Source organism: Emydura macquarii, unplaced genomic scaffold (assembly GCF_026122565.2).
Source record: "Emydura macquarii macquarii isolate MOO-44397 ecotype Brisbane River unplaced genomic scaffold, CSIRO-AGI_Emac_v2 contig_1876, whole genome shotgun sequence".
Taxonomy (NCBI): Eukaryota; Metazoa; Chordata; order Testudines; family Chelidae; genus Emydura; species Emydura macquarii.
In genome coordinates, this window is record NW_027132013.1 from 23289669 (window position 1) to 23308901 (window position 19233).

Sequence of the window (19233 nt, forward strand, 5' to 3'; positions counted from 1 at the left end):
TCTTATGTGCACACAGCAACTGAAGTAGCATATACCCAAGATAGCATACAAAAATGACAGTACTTCCCAGCCAACTTCTGCCCTTCAGTAACAAAGCATGATTTTCTGTGGTGCAAAAACCTCATTCACAAATACCTGCACGTACAGTGCTTTCATGGCAAACCCATCCTCTCGCATTCAGCAAAGATGTAAGGATTAAGCATCATGGGACAGGACCTCATGGGGCTCAGAACACTGCATGGTGCATCACACCAGATGACCAAGCAAATGCAAAAGCAGCTCCAAGCTTCAGACCCAGCGAGACTGGATGTGCTCTCTGTGTCGGGGTTTACAGCTGGAGCAGCCTGTTAGCATTCACCCAAACTGTTCAGAGAGCACTTTGAGCAAATAATACTTTATCTTTGCCCATACATTACAAGGGAGAACTGATTTGCCTGGTGAACCATGACAGGATACATTCCCATGCCACTCCACCTGCACCTCAGGGGGGATCTTCATGGAAAAGAGGCTGGCTGCCTATTTCCCTGAATGGCCTCTAGACTTCTTAAACAGCTCCCTTCTGTGCCACTTAGGGATCCTTTTGAGGGATATATCCTCCAGGATCATGACGGCCTGGTATATGTTAATTAAACATTGCCCTTATATGCAATACAAGATTATAGCCCTCACCAGCCCCCTGGTATTCCCAAGAGAAGCGCTGCAGGAGTGGTAAAACAATGAGAATAATACTTGCCACCCTGAGAATTTGAACGGAGCACTTGCCTAAGACTTTTGTTGAACACCACATGTTGAGAACTTTCTAAGAGGGAGCTTTGAATCACTTATCTATTCTGGGGTACGGGTACCCTATAGCTTTTGGTTTATGAGCAGTCTCGGAGGTCAGAACCCCATGACATGTCCCTCTAACACCTGCAGAACCTGAGCCAACCTAAGCCTAAAGAAAACGGACCAAGGTCGCTATATTTTCTGACTTTATGGCTGAATGCCAACAAAATGCCAGCAGAACTAGTGAATGGCAGCAAAAAGCTACTTCAGGAGAGGAGGAAGGACAGTTGGACATGGTTCAGTCACTGAAACAGCAGACAGAACAGCTTGGGGAGAACAGTGGAGCCGGAAACCCTTGCAACCTCAGCAAATGTACCCTGCTCTGCAAGGCAGAGAGATTGCAGGCTGCTGAGAGACAATATACATCACCCCACATGCAAGATCCTCTTATCTGCTCACACCCCACCCTCCTGGCAATTTGCGCTTCACTCCACCCCAGTGGATAATCTCGCCTGCCACAAAACATTGTTCATAACGTTCAAATGTTTTATACATAAATGCCTCTTTATGGTAAGCCACCACAGTGGCAATTGATGGGAGACAAGCAATGGAGACACACATGCACCAGGGCCTAGCTTCAGAGTCACTCGGACAAGGAAAGGTATAACACTATGGCTCAGTGACAGGGTGGCATACCCCTTTAAGGGCCAGGGCCTTGGGGCCCAGCCATCTCTATACTGATCAGATCCAGCTGGGCAGAGGACAGGTGTTCCTTGAGCTGCAGGAAAAAAGGTGTGTAGAGCTGGAGGATGGGACACTCTGAAAAGACTCCAGAAAGGAAGACCCAAGGGATTAGCCCTGTGGCCACTGTTCTGTGTAGCGGACAAGGAACGGGGAGAACACAGAGGCTGAAGAAAGCCAAAGGCCTGTAGGTGGACAAGGGAATGTTTCCTGCCGATCTCAGTGAGTGCTGGGGTGAAGGATGGCCCATGGAAGGACCCATTTGCAGGGAGTTGAGGAGGAACCCAGGAAGGACATAAGACTGGTATTAAGCCCAAGGTGGGTGGACATTGTTTATGTTATTGCTTTGTTTGAAGGAAGAATGCTGAGGACTAAGAAGAGTTGAGTGACAAAAGGTGGCAGAGCCTGGGGTGTTTTGAGTTACAATATGGGACTTTAGTTTATATCTTTGAGATGTGTAATAATAGATGGCCCCATGACAAGGGGCCCTTAGCCCCAGAGAGTGTTGGAGGAGTGTTGGAATGACCCTGACAAGGGGGAAACTGAGACTGGGCACCTGTGGGACATGTTCTTGGCACTAGAGGGGCGCCTAGCCTATAATGAGCCTGCTTTCAAATTAAATTTTAGAGCTTCTCTCAGCCTAACCACACCAGCACTAGCCCTGGTAACTGGTCTAGTATGTGGCTGCTAGAAATTAGCAGGCAGCCTCACCCCTCACTTTCCCAGCCAGGCAGAAGCATTTCTCCTTGTGTTTTCACAAATATTATGCAGTTGCACATAGGCGGGTATAATAAATGGGATATTTTCCTTGCTGAGGTCAAGTTATGTCACAAAACTCTTCCACCTGCCTTTCCACCTTCCAAAGGCACGCTCCACATTCATTCTGCACTCCCTGGGGAAGAGCTTAATAGTTCCTTCCTTCTGTCTGGCCTACAGGTATGTGGCTTTATCCAACAGGAAAACAAAGGGTAGGTAGGGTCACTCAGAATCACAACAGGCACAAAAACCATACCATTGAGTAGCAATGTGGGAGTTGGTTAAAGCTTCCATGCTGCAACAGCCGTCACTGGCTTCTCCAATGTAAGGGCAACTCTCAGTCTGCTGCTACTATGCTGAGGGGCAGAAGTTAGCTGGACACACAACTCTAGGAATGTGGCCTTTTGTATCTGAAGTTCTGGAGCCATTGCTTCTCATCCCGGGTCTGCATAACGATCGTGTCTCACCATTCAGTGCTTGTTGGATGAGCCCAAAAATGTGGCTACATCAAATGCAGCCATGCCCCAAATAGATCAGTCAGGAATGCATCCATTGCCTTTGCGTGCGAGTCATTCATTTGCCCATGTTGTCCTTCTCAATATATGTAGGACGGGCTCTTGCCCGGTCCAGTCTTGACGGCCCTTCCGTGAGCCCAGGCTCAAAGGAAGGCCACTGCGCCTTCCTATGTCCACAGGGGAATGGTAGTTTTATAGTCTTTCGCCCCGGCCCTCAGGCAGGGCGGGCGAGCAATGAGTCTTTCGCCCCGGCCCTCAGGCAGGGCGGGCGAGCAATGAGTCTTTCGCCCCGGCCCTCAGGCAGGGCGGGCGAGCAATGAGTCTTTCGCCCCGGCCCTCAGGCAGGGCGGGCGAGCAATGAGTCTTTCGCCCCGGCCCTCAGGCAGGGCGGGCGAGCAATGAGTCTTTCGCCCCGGCCCTCAGGCAGGGCGGGCGAGCAATGAGTCTTTCGCCCCGGCCCTCAGGCAGGGCGGGCGAGCAATGAGTCTTTCGCCCCGGCCCTCAGGCAGGGCGGGCGAGCAATGAGTCTTTCGCCCCGGCCCTCAGGCAGGGCGGGCGAGCAATGAGTCTTTCGCCCCGGCCCTCAGGCAGGGCGGGCGAGCAATGAGTCTTTCGCCCCGGCCCTCAGGCAGGGCGGGCGAGCAATGAGTCTTTCGCCCCGGCCCTCAGGCAGGGCGGGCGAGCAATGAGCAGTGTGTTCGAGTTCAGTAGGCGGTAGAAGCTATTCACCTCTTTGGGTGTTGGCAAGGGTCAGGGGGGAGGGGAGGGGGACGCAGGCCCACCCAACTCCACTGCGTCCCAGCCCAGGGCCCTAACAGTGGCCCTCAGTCGGCGGGGCTCCTGCCGCAACACGCCGAGAGGGCTTTGCCCCTAGCACAGCCACGCCTCTGGCTGTCCCTGGGCTCCTTCCTCCCCGGGCTCCCCGGTACCTGTGTCTGTCACTTCCTCCAGGTTGTCGGGGTACACCGCCCGGGGTAGGCCAGTTAGTCCCTCGGCATCCACGGGGGGTAGATTGGGGAGTTCCTCGGCTGGGGGTAGGGTTCAGCCTCCGGCAATTCTTCCAGGTCCGACCCCGCCTCCAAGGGTTGGGTGTCCGGCAGCTCCTCTAAGTCTGAGCCGGCTTCAGGGCGGAACTCCCAGCTCTCCGGTCCGGGGGGTTCATCCCACTCGCTGCGGCCCCTAGGCTGGGCCCAGCGTTTCGGACCTGCAGGCCTCAGCCAGTCCAGGGGGCCCGGGGGCCCGACCCAGGCCTTCGAGGTGGCTTGCCGGCGTCGCTCCTGGGGCTTCAAGGCCAGGAGAAGCTTACCTGAGGCAGAGGCCGGGCGTGGCTCAGCCCTTCCCTGTAGCTGGCGAGGCAGTGCATCTGCCTCCATCGGCCACCTTCCTTCTTCTGAGCTGTGGGGCCGGCTTTTTATGGCTGCCGTCCTCCCGGAGGCTCCTCCCCCCTGCTGCCGGGTTGGACGCCCGGCTGGACCTATCGGAGCCCAGCTATCCGGTTGCCAGGCAGACTGGGCGGTCGGCCTTGCTAGGGCCTGATTGGGTGCTTGTGGCCCTTTCGCGGGCCCAGGCTCAGAGGAAGGCCACTGCGCCTTCCTACAATATAATAGGATCGTATGTCCTAACAATGAACGAGAGCACCAAGTTCCTCTGTGTGTCATTCATGTTGGCAGTGTGCAATTTGGAAATGGTGGAGGTGAGTGGTGAATTATTAGTTTAATCAGTTAGGAATTTGTTCAAGCTAAACTGCACTAACCCACCCTTTAACTGAAATAACAGGGGTTTGCACTGGTTTAAATCCAACTGGTGCAACTCTGTCATGTAGAAAAGCCCTTCCGGAGGCAAGCTTAAATCCATCAAGGCCAGCTTTAAACTGCCATGAGAGCATCCAAACACAAAGCTACACTGGTTTAACATCACACCTTTAGGCCATGTCTACAGTGCAAAATTATGTCGACCCAACTTATATTGGCATACAGCCACCAGAGGTATCAAATCGCTTGCGTGTGCATTGAACACTTGGCTTCTTTGTGTCAGCAGCGCACATGCTCACCAGGAGCACTTGTATCGATTGTATTGTCAGTGTGGGGAACTGGGATGGCTCCTGAAAGCCAGTGACGGTTGATGTAAGCAATGCAGTGTCTATACTGACATTGTGTCAACCTACTTACATCGGCTGTGACCCTGTGCTGCTTGGGGAGGTGGTGTTACTAAGGCTATGTCTACACTAAAGACCTTACAGCGGCACAGCTGTACTGCTGCAGCTGCACCACTGTAAGATCTCCTGGGTAGCTGCTCTGTGCTGATGGGAGGGAGCTCTCCCGCTGGCGTAATTAAACCACTCCCAATGAGTGGCAGTAGCTCTGTTGGTGGGGGAGCGTCTCCAGCCAACGTAGCGCTGTCCACACCGACGCTTCTTTCGGTGAAACTTATGTCAGTCAGGAGATTGTCTTTTTCACATCCCTGATTGAAAAAAGTTTTACCAACAAAAGTGCTAGTGTAGACATAGCCTAAATCAGCAGAAAGAGGCACTTACGTTGGTGGGAGCCAAATGTGAGTGAAGACACTTCCACAGCTAGGTGAAGGCAGCCTACATCTACCTAACCATGTAGTCTACATGGTAAAGGCCTTAGTAAAACCAGTGCAGCATGTGTGTGTAGATAAGGCATAAGCCTGAAACCTCTCTTGTTGTTGTCCCCTTAGTGGGTTGGGCACTTCCAGATCACGGGTTATCCGTGCAACTATCTGCCTTATTTGATCTTTGCTGCACCATTTCCACTGGTAGCTCTAACAGTGATTGCATTCAGATGGTTACATTGCTAACACTCAGTAATAAACAAGACATGGCTCATCCATAGGAGAGCATGACAAGAACTGAATAGAGAGGAAGGTTGATCTTGTAGCTACTGGTCTAAGAATCTGGAGATCTGGTTTCAATTCCTGGCTTTGCCATAGATGCTCTATGTAATCTGGGACAAGTCACTAAACCTCTTTGTGCCTCAGTTCCCTGTCTGTAAATCAGGGCTAATTTATCCTTTCTCCCACACTGTCTGCCCTGTCTCTTCAGGGCAGGCATGATCTCTTATTGTCTGTTTTGTACAGTGCCTTGCACAAAGGGGCCCTGATCTTGGTTGGCGTCACTAGGCACCACTACAATGTGAGTAATAAGAGCAAGCAGCGGAAACTGCATGCATATAATGTGCCTTTTGCCCGTTCCTTCCGCCCCTCCCCCCCCCACGCACTCCCGAGCTCCTTGTCAAACTCTGGAGTGGAACCACAATGTTATGGACAGACCAAACAGTTTGGCTGTACACATTTAGGTGGATTGTTGTTGAGGTGTCCTCTTTTGTGTCCCCCCTGGCTTCCTGTTCCACTGTCAGCCAGTGAATGTTCATCTGCTTCCCCACCCTGAGCGTGCAAGGTAATGCCAAGCTGACAACAGCTCAAACTAGTGATGGGCAAACCTGAAAAGGTTCCTTTTGGATAAACACCTAGAAATTAGGATGGTTATCCTGCCCATTTTGGTCTATAAATCAGTGTGGAAATCTCTCAGGAGCTAGGCTTTCCACCAGTGTTTCAGTGCTGTAGCTTCCAGACAGTGGTGGGAAGTAGAGAGGCATGAAAATAAGAAAAACCAAACCAAGTGTTAGTGCGAGCTGGGCCCAAACCAGGACACTGGATTGCAACCCCACTGAACTTTGGGAGCTTCGGTTCTGGATCTGAACTTCACGACTTTGCCACAAGTAGCCAAACTTTGCTGAGTGCTTCCAAAGGTTGGGTTTGATTTTCAGACAACGGTTCAACTCAACTCGCATTTTACCCAGTCAGACTCACCCATCCCTTCTTTAAGCCCCATTTCAGCAGCCGAAGCTGCTCCTGCAATGGTCTGTGCTACCTAAAACTGCCCAGTATCAACCAGGTCACTCACTCTGTCACTTCTCTAAGTCTTATTTCTCCTTCGCTCTCATTCACTCCCTTCATCCTTGTGCCGTTACCAGAAATCCAATTCTAAAAGCGTTCCACACCTCTTGCCAAACTAAAATTCCTATCAACATTTTAATTGGGTTTCATCTGAGTGAGTGGCTGTCAGCACTGGGGCAGTCCCTGTGCGTCTTGCTCCAGCTGCTTGGATCACTCCAAGTGGGATGGCAATCTCTCTGCTTTATTCCCCACATCTGTCTCCAGCCAGCATTGGTTTGCATAGCCAGCAGATGCCAGCTTGTCATTTGTGTGCGCATATCCGATAGCCAATTGTGCAGTGCCCCTGCTGGACCAGTGTTACTCCCCCTGCTTATTTTCAGTGGTAGTGGTCAGGGGAAGGAGGCAACAGAGAAATAATTGAAATAAATGAAGTTGAATGATACCTCATTTTGGTACATTGATTATATGGCATGGTGTAATGAGCAGCCTGAACGTTTAAAACTGTTTCACAAACTATGATGGTTTCTACTTCTAGGTGAGAGAGAGGTGATGGCAAAAAACATGAACTAGGGAATATTTTTTCCTCCTTATTGGATTGTTGCCGTTCCAGACTGGACGAAAGTTTAACCCTCTGTTGAATCTATCTAGTTCTGGTTCTGCCATTGCTGAGTATTACCTGGAAATAATCCACCGAGCGAGACTGTTCAGAGTGGGGTAGATCTACACTACACAGTTAGTCGACGTACGGCAGCTTACATTGACCTAATTATGTCAGTGTCTACACTACAGCCTTCCTCCCACTGATGTAAGTGCCCTGCTGTACCGACATCATAATTCCACTTCCACAAGAGGTGTAAGGGTTATGTCGGTGTAGTTAGGGTGACACTGTCTGTAGACACTTGGTTACTTACATCTGTTGTTGGCTGTCTTATTGGCTGACAAGAAAGCCAGACAGCTAGAGCCCAGCTGTTCCCCCTCCCCCACCCCCGCTCCTCTGCAGAGCTGGGCAGCTGGACCCTGTTCCGGGCTGGGAGCTGGAGTAAGAAGCCCGGGTGGCTGGACCCCACTCCCAGCTGGGAAGGTTGGCTGTCTTATCAATTTCATGGCTCCCTGACAGAGTCATGAAATTGACAAGGCTGCCTGGCTCCTGGTAGGTAGTGGTGGTGGGGGGGTAGGTTTGAGAAACCAGGGCAACTGGACCTCATTCCCCAGTGGTGAGAAGGCCTAGGCGGCTTCCCTCCCACTCCTGGCAGGGATTAGTGAACGGAGGGGGTGGGGGGGCACTCTGCCCAGAATGGGCTCTCAGCTCCCAGACTGTCCCTCTTAGGTCGGAGGAAGCGCTCCTGATGAAGATGTGCACCGCCAATCCAAGGAGTATAGTGTGGACATGCACATCTGCAGTAATTACTGTGGTGGCTGTACATTGACATAACAGAGGTCAACTTTTGTTTCTAGTGTAGACATATCCTAAGTGTTTAAAATCTTCCAAAATGCAGGTGCAGATACTTATATATTCTTTCCCCTTCAGGATTGCAAAAATGGTGGAAGGGAAAGAGTTATTCCTTGCTGTCAGCAATAGCAGAACTAGATAGGCCCAATAGGTTCTACAGCTTTAGCAGCTGTATCCGCGCTAGCTCTGATCCAGCTAGCATGCTAAAAGTGAAGTGTAGCTGCCCTGGCATGAATGCCAGGACAAGCTGGCCACACAAATATAGCCCTATCTGAAACCCTAGGTACATACTTAGGTAGCTCACTTGTCCCGCTGCTTGCACCGCAGTGGATACACTGCTATTTTTAGCACATTAGCTCAATCAGAGCTAGTGCAGGTGTGTCTACTTGAGCTGGAAATTACACCTCTATAGTATACACGCCCACAGGCTATGCCTTCATCTTCCCCAAGGATCTCAGTCTACATAAACAGCTCAGTATGTGTATTTCTTTTTACAGGCTTCTTCCCAACCCTGCTTTTCACAGGACCACTTATGGAGCCAAAAACAATACTTTGTATTTCTGTAGCACCCCTAAGAGGGAGGCAGGTGTTATAATGTCCATTTTGCAGATAAGGAAACTAAAGCCCAGGGAGGAAACATGAATTGCCCAAGGCTACACGCAACAAAGAATAGAATCCAAATCTTCTGATCAGAAGGCAAATGAAAAGAACCCCAAATTTATTATTAAAAATTTTTTCATTAAATTTAAGCCAAACTCATTATTTGGGAAGCCTGACTTGTTTGAAGAATAAAGGTCAGTGCTTAAAGCACCGGACTGAGAATCAGGAGACTTGAGTTCTGCTCTTTGCTTTGACCCTAATTTAGTTGGTAACAGTGCAGCTATGGATCTAATCTTCAAAATTAAGCATGTACAAGGGTGCATGCAAAAAGGAATGCTCAGCAATGTGCCTTATCTGTATTGGCATTACAACTGCAAGTGTGAAATGAGTAATTGTACATGCAAATGACCAGTTGCACATCTAACTGGTAACTTGCATACACAGTTACCTAGTTTGTGCACAAAATTATGGTAACTGTATGTACATTAGGAGTTTAATTGTACAGCATAAGATTCTGCATACCTAATTTGGAAAATCAGATTCTTAATGTTTCATCGTTCCAGTCTATAAAGTAATCTACAATAATACTTCTTGTAGAAGTGTTGTGAGATCACATTTGTAAAGCACTTTGGCATTCTCAGATAGAAAGTGCTATTGAAGGGCAAATACTGTTATTTTCATAAAAGTGGGTCTTTGTTTCCTCACCACTTCATACTCATGATGGCTGGTCTGAATTTCCTCTGGGGCTTAGTTAATGATAGCCCTGCCATCCTCAGGATCTGAATGGGCTGCTTCCAATCAGTAGGCCCAGCCTTTTTCAGTGTGGGGAGTGAGTTAACAGCCGTTCAGGTGCCAAACTGTTTGTTTGATTTCCTGTTGGTTACACAGCAGGTCGCAAAGGCTTTTCAAACAATATCAGAATGAGAATGCTAGCCACTGCAGATGTTACTTGTAGGACAGAACAAGCAAAGCGTGGGTCCTTGCTTAGACACAAACCGCAAACTTGGCACCAGTAAAGAGGTAGGTGTGTGATGGACCTGCTGCAGGGTGTTGCTGTGAGTGTTGTGCTGTGCCAGTCCCTTCTGGCTGCCTGGTGGCACACTCTGCATATCACAAACATGGCAGCAAATGTCATTGGCGTTCTGAGCACTGGGGCCCAGATCCACGAAGTTACTTAGGTACCTTGCTCCTGATAAAATCAATGGGAGTTAGGCATCAAAACGCCTTTGAGGATGCAGAGTCTTCAGGCTCCAGCCCTTTGTGGGTTCCCATAAACTCTCTTGTGTTGTGCATAACTGAGGATTTCTTTTGTAGGGCTGCCAGAAACCAAAAGGGGCAAATCCCTTAGACACTGTGACTTTGCTACAGTAACAATGCAAATCAAAGTAACAGTTCCTAATCCAGCCTCTAGGGGCAGTATAGTATAGCCAGGATATGAGGATCAGAGTCTTATCACCCCTCCTGTAGGCTGTAGGTACTGCGGGGTCCCCAGCAAACCATAGGATGTGCCTGCCAAGCTCTCAGTCTTCCAGCCCCAACTCTCAGGCCATTTGCTGCCTACAGCCAGCTCCAAAGCTGCTGTCTTGGGCCTGCTGTTCTTGCTCACATGTGGCCTTCAGCTCTCTCCTGACCTGGCGCCCTCTGACCTCAGGATACGACTTTGTTTTCCTGTGCTCTGGGGATTTTGGAGCCCGCTACTGGCTGAATGATGAACTGGGTGACACAGTCCCCTCCGCTGGTTAGAGCCTTTCCCTCCAGCTCAGCCAGGGCGGAGGGAAGATGCCTCGCAATGAGCCAGCAAATTCACTACAGTATTATCAATCACATAGGCTGAGTGAAAAGCGGCATGTTTTCCCATGGAGTGCGAGCTTTCAGGCATCGCTGAATGCGTCAGTGCCAGCCGCCAAGTCTGTATGGGGAGCAGTGCCAGGTTCTGTCTAATGCCAATACGGGGCTGACATTTTAGCCTCCACCCTAATGGAAACCACAGCGGATCCATCTAACTCCCAAAGCCATTAATTAGAGCTTAATGACCTCTCTCCAAGCAAAGGCCTCGGAAATGAGCTTCAGAGAATTTCCTACTAGTAATGTGTGCTGCGCACTAGCCTGTCCTGTTTTGGCTCTGACTCTCTCTGTGTATTCTAAAGCCTGTCGGTCTGTTTACAAAGTACGCCCTGTGTGTGCCGCCTTATTGTAACCTAAAGCCATACAATCTACCCTCTGTAGGAAGACAACGTCTTACACCAATAAAGGCATCTCACATTCAGAAAATGAAGGATTTAAACTCCGTTAACAGCCCCAGGGCTTTGGAGGAATAAAACTCCATTTACACCCAAAGCTGGTATTAAACCCTTTTACAATGCCAGTTCCCTGCAGCACTGGACTGGGGGCAATTTCTGCTATAACCGAGCTTCGCACTAGAGTTGGTCGAAAAAGGGACCCATTTTGGTGAAAATTCATTAATAAAATGGCTCTTTTTTTGGTTTAAAAATGTTGAATTTCAACATTTTCCAGCTTTGCACTTTTCACAATTCCTGTGCTCACGACAGACCTAGATTGAGAGGCCTCCACCATGCAGCATGGGCAGCTTTCCCTCATATTTGATTGTGTCAGTTTTCCCTTTTGGTTACAGTTGTAGGGTTGAGAAATGCCTTTCAAGAACAGTGTGTCTGTTAAAGGGCTGAGGTTTTAACCTCCAACCGTGTACCTATTACATGTATTTGTGTGTGTCTTCGGTGGCATATCTATCATATATGTTTGTCTTTCACAATGTGTGTCATATGTTATTTGTGTGATGAAGGGGTGGGTATACATGATGGTGAATGACTCAATATGCCTATGTATTTCTTTATCGTGTCTTAGCAGGTGACTGAGTGTGTGTGATAACTGGGAACCAGAAGTGGCTGTGTAATATGGCAGTAGTCAAATGTATTGTTTGGTGATGTGTTTGAAACCAGTTGTGTGCTATTCTATTTAATAATTTTGTGTGTATGCAGGGCTTTCATGGTTTCTTTGCAGTAGTGCCTCTATTATTGAGATGTATCTGTGCCAGGCCATGCTTTTCAATCTCATTTAAGAGGGTGAACTTTATTTAAATAAAGTCCATATTTAAACATATATTAGATATTTGTGTGCGTGTGTGTGGCACATGTGCAAATATAAAATACTATGATGTATGCTCTCGCAAGGATTTTCACTCTTGGGTTTCTGTACCTCAGCTTTCACTTTAAAACATTTTGCCAGAAAATTAAAGCTAGGATTGTCAAAGGAACCTAATGGACCTGCATTTCAGTGGAATGGGTACCTAACTCCTTTAGGCTACCTTGAAAATCCCAGCATAAACATATACTGGGACAGGACAGAAGAAAAACTGAGTTCCCTTTTCATAATATATTTACCTTCAGAAGCAAGAGCTAAAATAAATAAAACTCAGAGTGAGAAAGAAAATCAGTGGAGAAGCCGTGCTGTGTGCACACATAAGGAATGGGAAAAGGCTGGATTAGTTTGAAGCAGAATGAGAATCTTTAAGTAGGGATGGAGGAGAGAAGGGCTGGGAGATTTCAGAAAGGGGGTGAAATGGTTCCAAATAGGACTACCAGCTTCATAATCCTTGAAGAAAGATGTCAGATGTCCAAACACTGATCCAAACAAGTGGTGTCTGTAGCCGAGCAGTTCACAGTGTGTGATACTAAGAGTTCTCCTTGCTTTTGGACCTAGCCTCACAAGTGTGTGTCTCAGTGTAGCTGTCATTTTTGCTTCTCTCACCCATTTCTTTTCTTTTAAATTAATTAACCTCCCATTTTTGAGACTCAGACCCCATAAATTTGCCGGAGTGACTCACAGAATTAAATTCCCTCAGCACTTTAAGAAAAAGAAAATAGCATCCACAGCTCCGAGGCAGAAGGCTAATCGGACATGACTTCATGGTGTGTTTGATAATACATTCTGATCATCCTTCTCCAGTGACAGCTTATCACATGGCTGACCCAGGAAGGAATTTTTAACAGCACTGATTCAATAACAGCCTTCAATTTCAGGCTTAGGAGGAGACAATGAAGAGAGAAATATCTAAAGAAATCACAACATCTAGAGGGAATTAGGAAAGAGCACTGTGGGGAGGTTATAGATGTTTATTTTTCCTCACATGAGCATTACGTATTTACATTAAACCATTGGATAGCTACGGCTTTGCCTTACAGAAGAACCACTATTTCGTAATTACTTAGGATGGGATAATTCAAAATGGTGAATTCTGGAATTAGAACAAAACTGAGCTTTTGCCATTTGGGTTGTATTTGCCACTGGCAATGTCTGAGTTCTGATCTGAGAGGTGTGATATGCAGCATAGTATTGTATTCCCCTAGGAGTAGAAGTGTGTCTTGATCACTAGCAAAGCTGCCATCTGAATTTTGTGGCTTGGGCCCAGCTTTATCTGGTAGCCTTCGAAGCGGAGGCCAGGAATATATTTAAAGCTTTGCTTCAACAGCAAGGCAGTTTACCTGAAAATACCATTTACCTAAAATTCAATGTACCGAAAAATACCATTTTAAAATTATATTTATCTTGGGGGAGGGTTAAATTTTGTTTAAATTAAACAGGGAGAGGCAGGAGAGGCAGTTTTGTGAACCACAAAACTTTAAATTAAAAATATTGAAAGTTCTTCAGGTTTTACACAACACAAGGCTCTTCTTTTCCTTGATTTCGCCAACCCTAAAAATTACACTTGCCATTTTGGAGCCTTCTGTTTACCGCCCACTTGATTTTGTGAAGCCTTTTAAAAATGTTTGTTAGACTTTTAAACAAAGCCTAAAATACTTAATATTCTTCTTGGTCTCAAGTTGCAGTGGGGGAGGTGTAGGTTGGATATTAGGAAAAAGCTTTTTCACTAGGAGGGTGATGAAGCACTGGAATGGGTTACCTAGGGAGGTGGTGGAATCTCCATCCTTAGAAGTCTTTAAGGCCCGACTTGACAAAGCCCTGGCTGGGATGATTTAGTTGGGGTTGGTCCTGCTTTGAACAGGGGGGTTGGACTAGATGACCTCCTGAGATCCCTTCCAACCCTAATCTTCTATGATTCTTTCAACTGCTTGATTGCTGAATCCTGATACCTGAGATACAGGGCAAATCATGCATAGGGCAAAGCCCTCTGTATTGGGCGCATCACTTTGAAGTGCTGACATTACAATGGAAGATCTACAGTATCTTAGGTATTGCCTGGGTGCCAATCACCAGAGTATCTGGGATCTAATCTTGAGGTTGGCACTTCAAAGGAATGCAGCTTGCACAGAGGTGAAAAATCCAGAATCCTGGCTTCAGTGGTAAATGGAGAGAGGGATTTGGGGTTACAGGAATCAAAGCCCTGATCTGTTTGTTTTCTCGCTCACCATCTTCTTTGTTATGACTCTGAATCTGAATTACAGAGATCACAAATAATGGGGAAGTGGGCAGATTTGTCACCTGCCACAATTGCTAGAGATGGGCCCATGCTAAGCCCCCAGATCAGATGATGCTCAAACTTTCTGGAAGTTTGGATCCAGATCTGAACATTGTGGCCTTCTCCCCCCCCACCCCACCCCCTAAAGCCTTTTTTTTTTTTTTTTTTTAAATAATAGGACAAATCAAAATCATGGATCCAAACTCCCCCAAACTGTGTGAAAGTTCTGATATGGCAAAAAGTTCAGATCCTTGGGCCCACCTCAACACTTTCCCCCTGCTCCTGTGCAGGTCTGCTCATCCTTTATGTATTCCTCTGTGATGGGGTATAAACCCCACACTGGCACTGAAAGGGTTAAGGGCAGCTGCAGCACTTCCTTAGGGCACCTGGTTGCCCCTGGTGGGTGAGACAGGCCCAATTAAATATGAGTCCCAGCTGGGTGGTTACTATAAAGAGAGGAAGTGCAGGGTAGAACTGGGCTTGTCTGACAGAATTGGGGTGGAGTGTGGGGAAGATTATTTGACTCCAAATGAAGTCACCCTGGAAACTGAAGAATAGCTCATTATGGAGGGAGAATGGATACAAAGGGAGGGAATAGATGGATGGACAGAGAAAAGAGCAAAAGCAGAATCAGATGATGGTGATACTGGCAAAAAAGCAAAGCTGAGGAAGAAAATAAACCAAAATGCTAAAATTGTAGGATCCCTAACCAAAGAAATAAGTTTAGGTGATAGCTTAGGTTTTTTTGTTTTGTTTTGTTTTAAAGCATAGTGGATTTAGTAAGAGTGAGGAGTCTGTGAGACAGGGATCTTTTAGCTGAATGTAAAAAGCAATGAGGATGCTGATAAACTGTTAAAAATTAAAAATGCTAGAGAAAGTTGAAATAAATTACCAGCTTCCAAGTCATTTGACTGAAATGGGGTGATCTATGGAATGCCATTAGAACTGAACAATGAGGAGATAACAAAACGCATAGAAGAAGATAGTTAGTAATTAAGAGACTAATTAGGCAAAGAGGAGGAGAAAGCAAGCCATCAACAGCAGTGCAGATGATATTTAAAAGGAAGATCACTAACTAAGCAAGTAACATTAGGCTTTCAGATCTTTAAAACCAAGCCACATATCTCACCTCCCCTAAGGTGTTATAAATGCCAATGCCTTTGGCATATAGCAGAAGAGAAATCTTTCTTTTAGGACTTATAAAACCTATAACCCATGTAGGAAATTAGAAAACCTTGAGTTACAAGAAATAGTGAAGAATGCTAAAAAGGAAAAATTGTTGTGATCTAAATAGTCATAATAAATTGTGGGGCACTGCTAACAGTGGTACATGCTTAGGAAAGTTCATTGATTAAATCAATCTAGTGGTTTTAAACAATGGCCCCCCAACTAGATTTAATGCAGCAGATGATAGTTTTTCTTGCTTACACCTGGGAATTATGACAGCAGCTATTGCAAGTAAATGCAACTGGGAAACATATAAGGAAGAAGGAATGGGGAGTGATAATTTTGCTACACTTACTACTTTTCTAGGACAAGAGAAGGTTGAAGGTAATGGAAAATTGTCCACCTGGAATTTTAAGGAAGTTAACTGGGAACTCTTTACAAATAAGTTTACTGAATTTGTGAATGCTCATTGTGTGAGTGATGATTTAGAGAATTTCAATGACAATGTAATAAAGGGATTGCAGCAGTTACAGTAACCATATCTCAGATATTGAAGTGCCTCAAAACTAAAATCTCACTTCCATGGGGGAATGAGGAGTGCAAAATGGCAATTAAAGAAAGGAACAAAGCCTATAAAAAAAGCAAAAATAATATATATACACACACAGTGAATAGTAAAGATCTAATTAAGTATAAAAGAAGTAAGGCAATAATACAAGGAATTATTAAAAAAAAAATCAAAGAGAGTTGAAGGAAGTACTGCACACTGATAAATAAGATACCAAGACATCAGAATATACAGACAATTTAGAAGAATGAATGAAATTCAGACTAAGAGTAGTCACATCCCAGGTCTTATTGGGCCTGACAAAATAGTTCAAAGCTCTGATCATCAGGGGTTGAACTAGATGACCTGAGGTCCTTTCCAACCCTAATCTTCTGTGATTCTGTGATCATGAGAAAGCCGATGTAGCAGAAACTTTGAGAGCTGAATAGTAATGAAAGTGCAGTTTTCTACCAGATTGAAAGACAATTCATTGAAGAGAATCGTGAACTATTGGTTAGGTGGGATAAACATGAAGATACTGTATTGAATGAAAGGTTTGGTATACAGGAACTTTAGAAAGCTATTGATATCAACAAGAGTACATCCCCAGATAAAAATAATATATGCCTGGTATATCTCTTAAAGCAGTTTGAGGGTTCTTTTAGAATTATATAATACTATATGGGGCGGGGGAAGGAATGATACCAATAAGGTGGAAACATGCGGTAGTAATTCAATACACAAACTAGGCAAACTAGCCACCAAAGTGGATGCTTATAGACGTATAGCCTTTATGTCCTATGTAGTGAAATTATGAAGAAAATGGTGAATGAAAGATTGATTGCCTATTTGGAAGACAATGCATTGTAGATAAGCTGCAAAATGGTTTTAGGAGAGGAAGATGTACCATTGATCACATTGTTAAATTAGAAACTGAAATATAAAAAGTCTGAGGGACAAGGGTTTTATGATAGCTGTCTTTCTAGATACTGAAAAGGCATATGAAGTTCTGTGGAGGGAAGGCTTGTTGTACAAAGTAGGTGCACCAGGGATAAGGGGAAGAATGTACATGTGGACTAGAGACTTTTGAGTAAAAGGACCACGCATATCAGAGTTGGGAAAGGTATGCTGATTCCTGTATTTATATAAAAAATGACACACCACAAGGAAGTGTTGTTAGCCTGACCTTATTTAATATTATGATAAATGATCTCCCAAACCAAGTGTCAGGATAGATGTCACTTGATGATTGAGCTCTTGGGTTAGGAGCAGAAATATTGAGGTGGCAGAAAAGAGAATCAAAGTATTATAATAGAAATCTGATTGGGGAAATTCATGGGGTTTTAGGTTCTCCATTGCCAAAACCAGAGGACTGATCTTTACAAAAAGGCAAATTACAAGGGAATGTAAACTGTATGTGTATGGAGAGCAAATAAATATAGTTCAAAGCTTTAAATTTCCAGGGGTAATATTTGATACTATTTTACTTTGGAAAGATCATGTAGACTACATTAAAGATAAATGTACAGGAAGCATTAATCTGATTAAAAGTCTTGCTGGGAATTATTGGGAAGTGGATAAGAAGACACTGCTGATGGCTACAGAGCCTTAATCAGACGGGTTACTGACTATAGCTGCCACACGTTTGGGTCAGCATCAACATCAGAACTGAAAAAAATCAGATTTAATACAAGTCCAAGCACTACAAATTGCATATGGTGCATTCATTACAGCACCTGTATGTGCTTACAGATATCTTTCAGTGAAATGCCAGTTACACTGTGAATGAAAACTACTGGGCCCAAGTTCACAGGAGTTGTAATGATGAAAGTACGAAACTTTCGGGCCCAAGTTCACAGGAATTGTAATGATGAAAGTACCAAACAAATGTGAGGATTTTTGGGAATTCAATAGGCAAACTATAGCACGTGATATTATGACTACACATACCATTTGGTGGATGCAGAAGTTGAAAGACAAGGAAAAGATAAACATCAAAACTTTTAGTGGTGTGGAAATTAGTTATGGCTGGGAAGATGTGTGTCCAAATGTGGATTTAGATTTATTTTATAGACTTAAGGATAAAAAGAGACAGCAGGTATTAAAAAATAAAGTACCAGTATATAGATGAAAAGTGGAGTTGGTTTTATCAAATATACACAGATGGTTCCAAAAAACCAAAAACTGGAAAAGTTGGGACAGGATATTGTATACCAAAGCTTAGAATTAATACATATGAAAAAATATCCAATTTTGTAGCTGTCATGACAGTCGAAGTAATAGCAATTATGCTAGCACTAAATTGGATCTGCAATGTACACCCAGGAACGTTGTTGATTTTATTCGGATTCAATCTCAGGGTTCGTTGTGACTAAAAAAAGGGTGTCTCAGTATGTAGAAATGATTTATTCAATGAAATTATATTTCTAGTTAACTGTTAGTACAGATGGGGATACATGTAGTGCTAGCTTGAAGCTCAGAGCATATCAGGATAACAAATGAAATGGTGGACAAAGCAGATTGACATAGGTGAATAGAGATTGACATAGAAGTATCCTTGAGTAAACAGGAATTCAAAAGTCTAATACAGAAAAATTTAAAAGGGGAATGGGGAAAAAATTGGATTAATGGAAAAAGGGGGAGAAGTTTTTTTTTTTTTTTTTGCATTGTGTCCTAGAGTTGAGGATAACGACGTACATCAGGGCCTGGAGAGATTTTGTTAACTAGCCATTTTGTCTTAAGAAAAATCTTTTTGTTGAATAAGTAGACACAAAGATGGAAGTGTGCTCTGTAAGACGGAGGAAACAAGTGATCACCTTTCATAGGTATGTAAGGGCTTTGATACAGAAAGGGAAATGTTTTCTGAGGAATTCAAACATCTTAAGGTAATAAAAATTGCATTATGTTGCTTAGTAAAAATGTCACGGAATTGGGGGGTGGTATTGGAAAGGTATTGTTACATTAACTGAAGGACACAGGACAGAGTGAGAGAATATAAACCACTAAGTATTTAGGAATTATGGTTGGTGGTTGGTGGCTATAGACTATTCAGTCAAGTCTCTTTCTCCATTAAAAGCAAAGAAGCGGGCTGTAGTGAAAGAATTCTGCAGGCTCTATTGGCACTAGAGAGTGGAAGGGCGAAAGAGGACGCCCAGGGGAAGAGTTGTCCTTCGGATCTTCTCCGAAGAAGAAGCTCTAGAAAAGGGCCAGGAGAGAGACAGAGCAGTGGCTGGAATGGAGCAAGCTCCAGTGACGAGCCCTGATAAAAGAGTAGGGTCTGGACTTCCAGGGAGAGAGCCCTGGGAGGTGTTCAGTTGAGGAATGGAGCAGGGAAACTTAA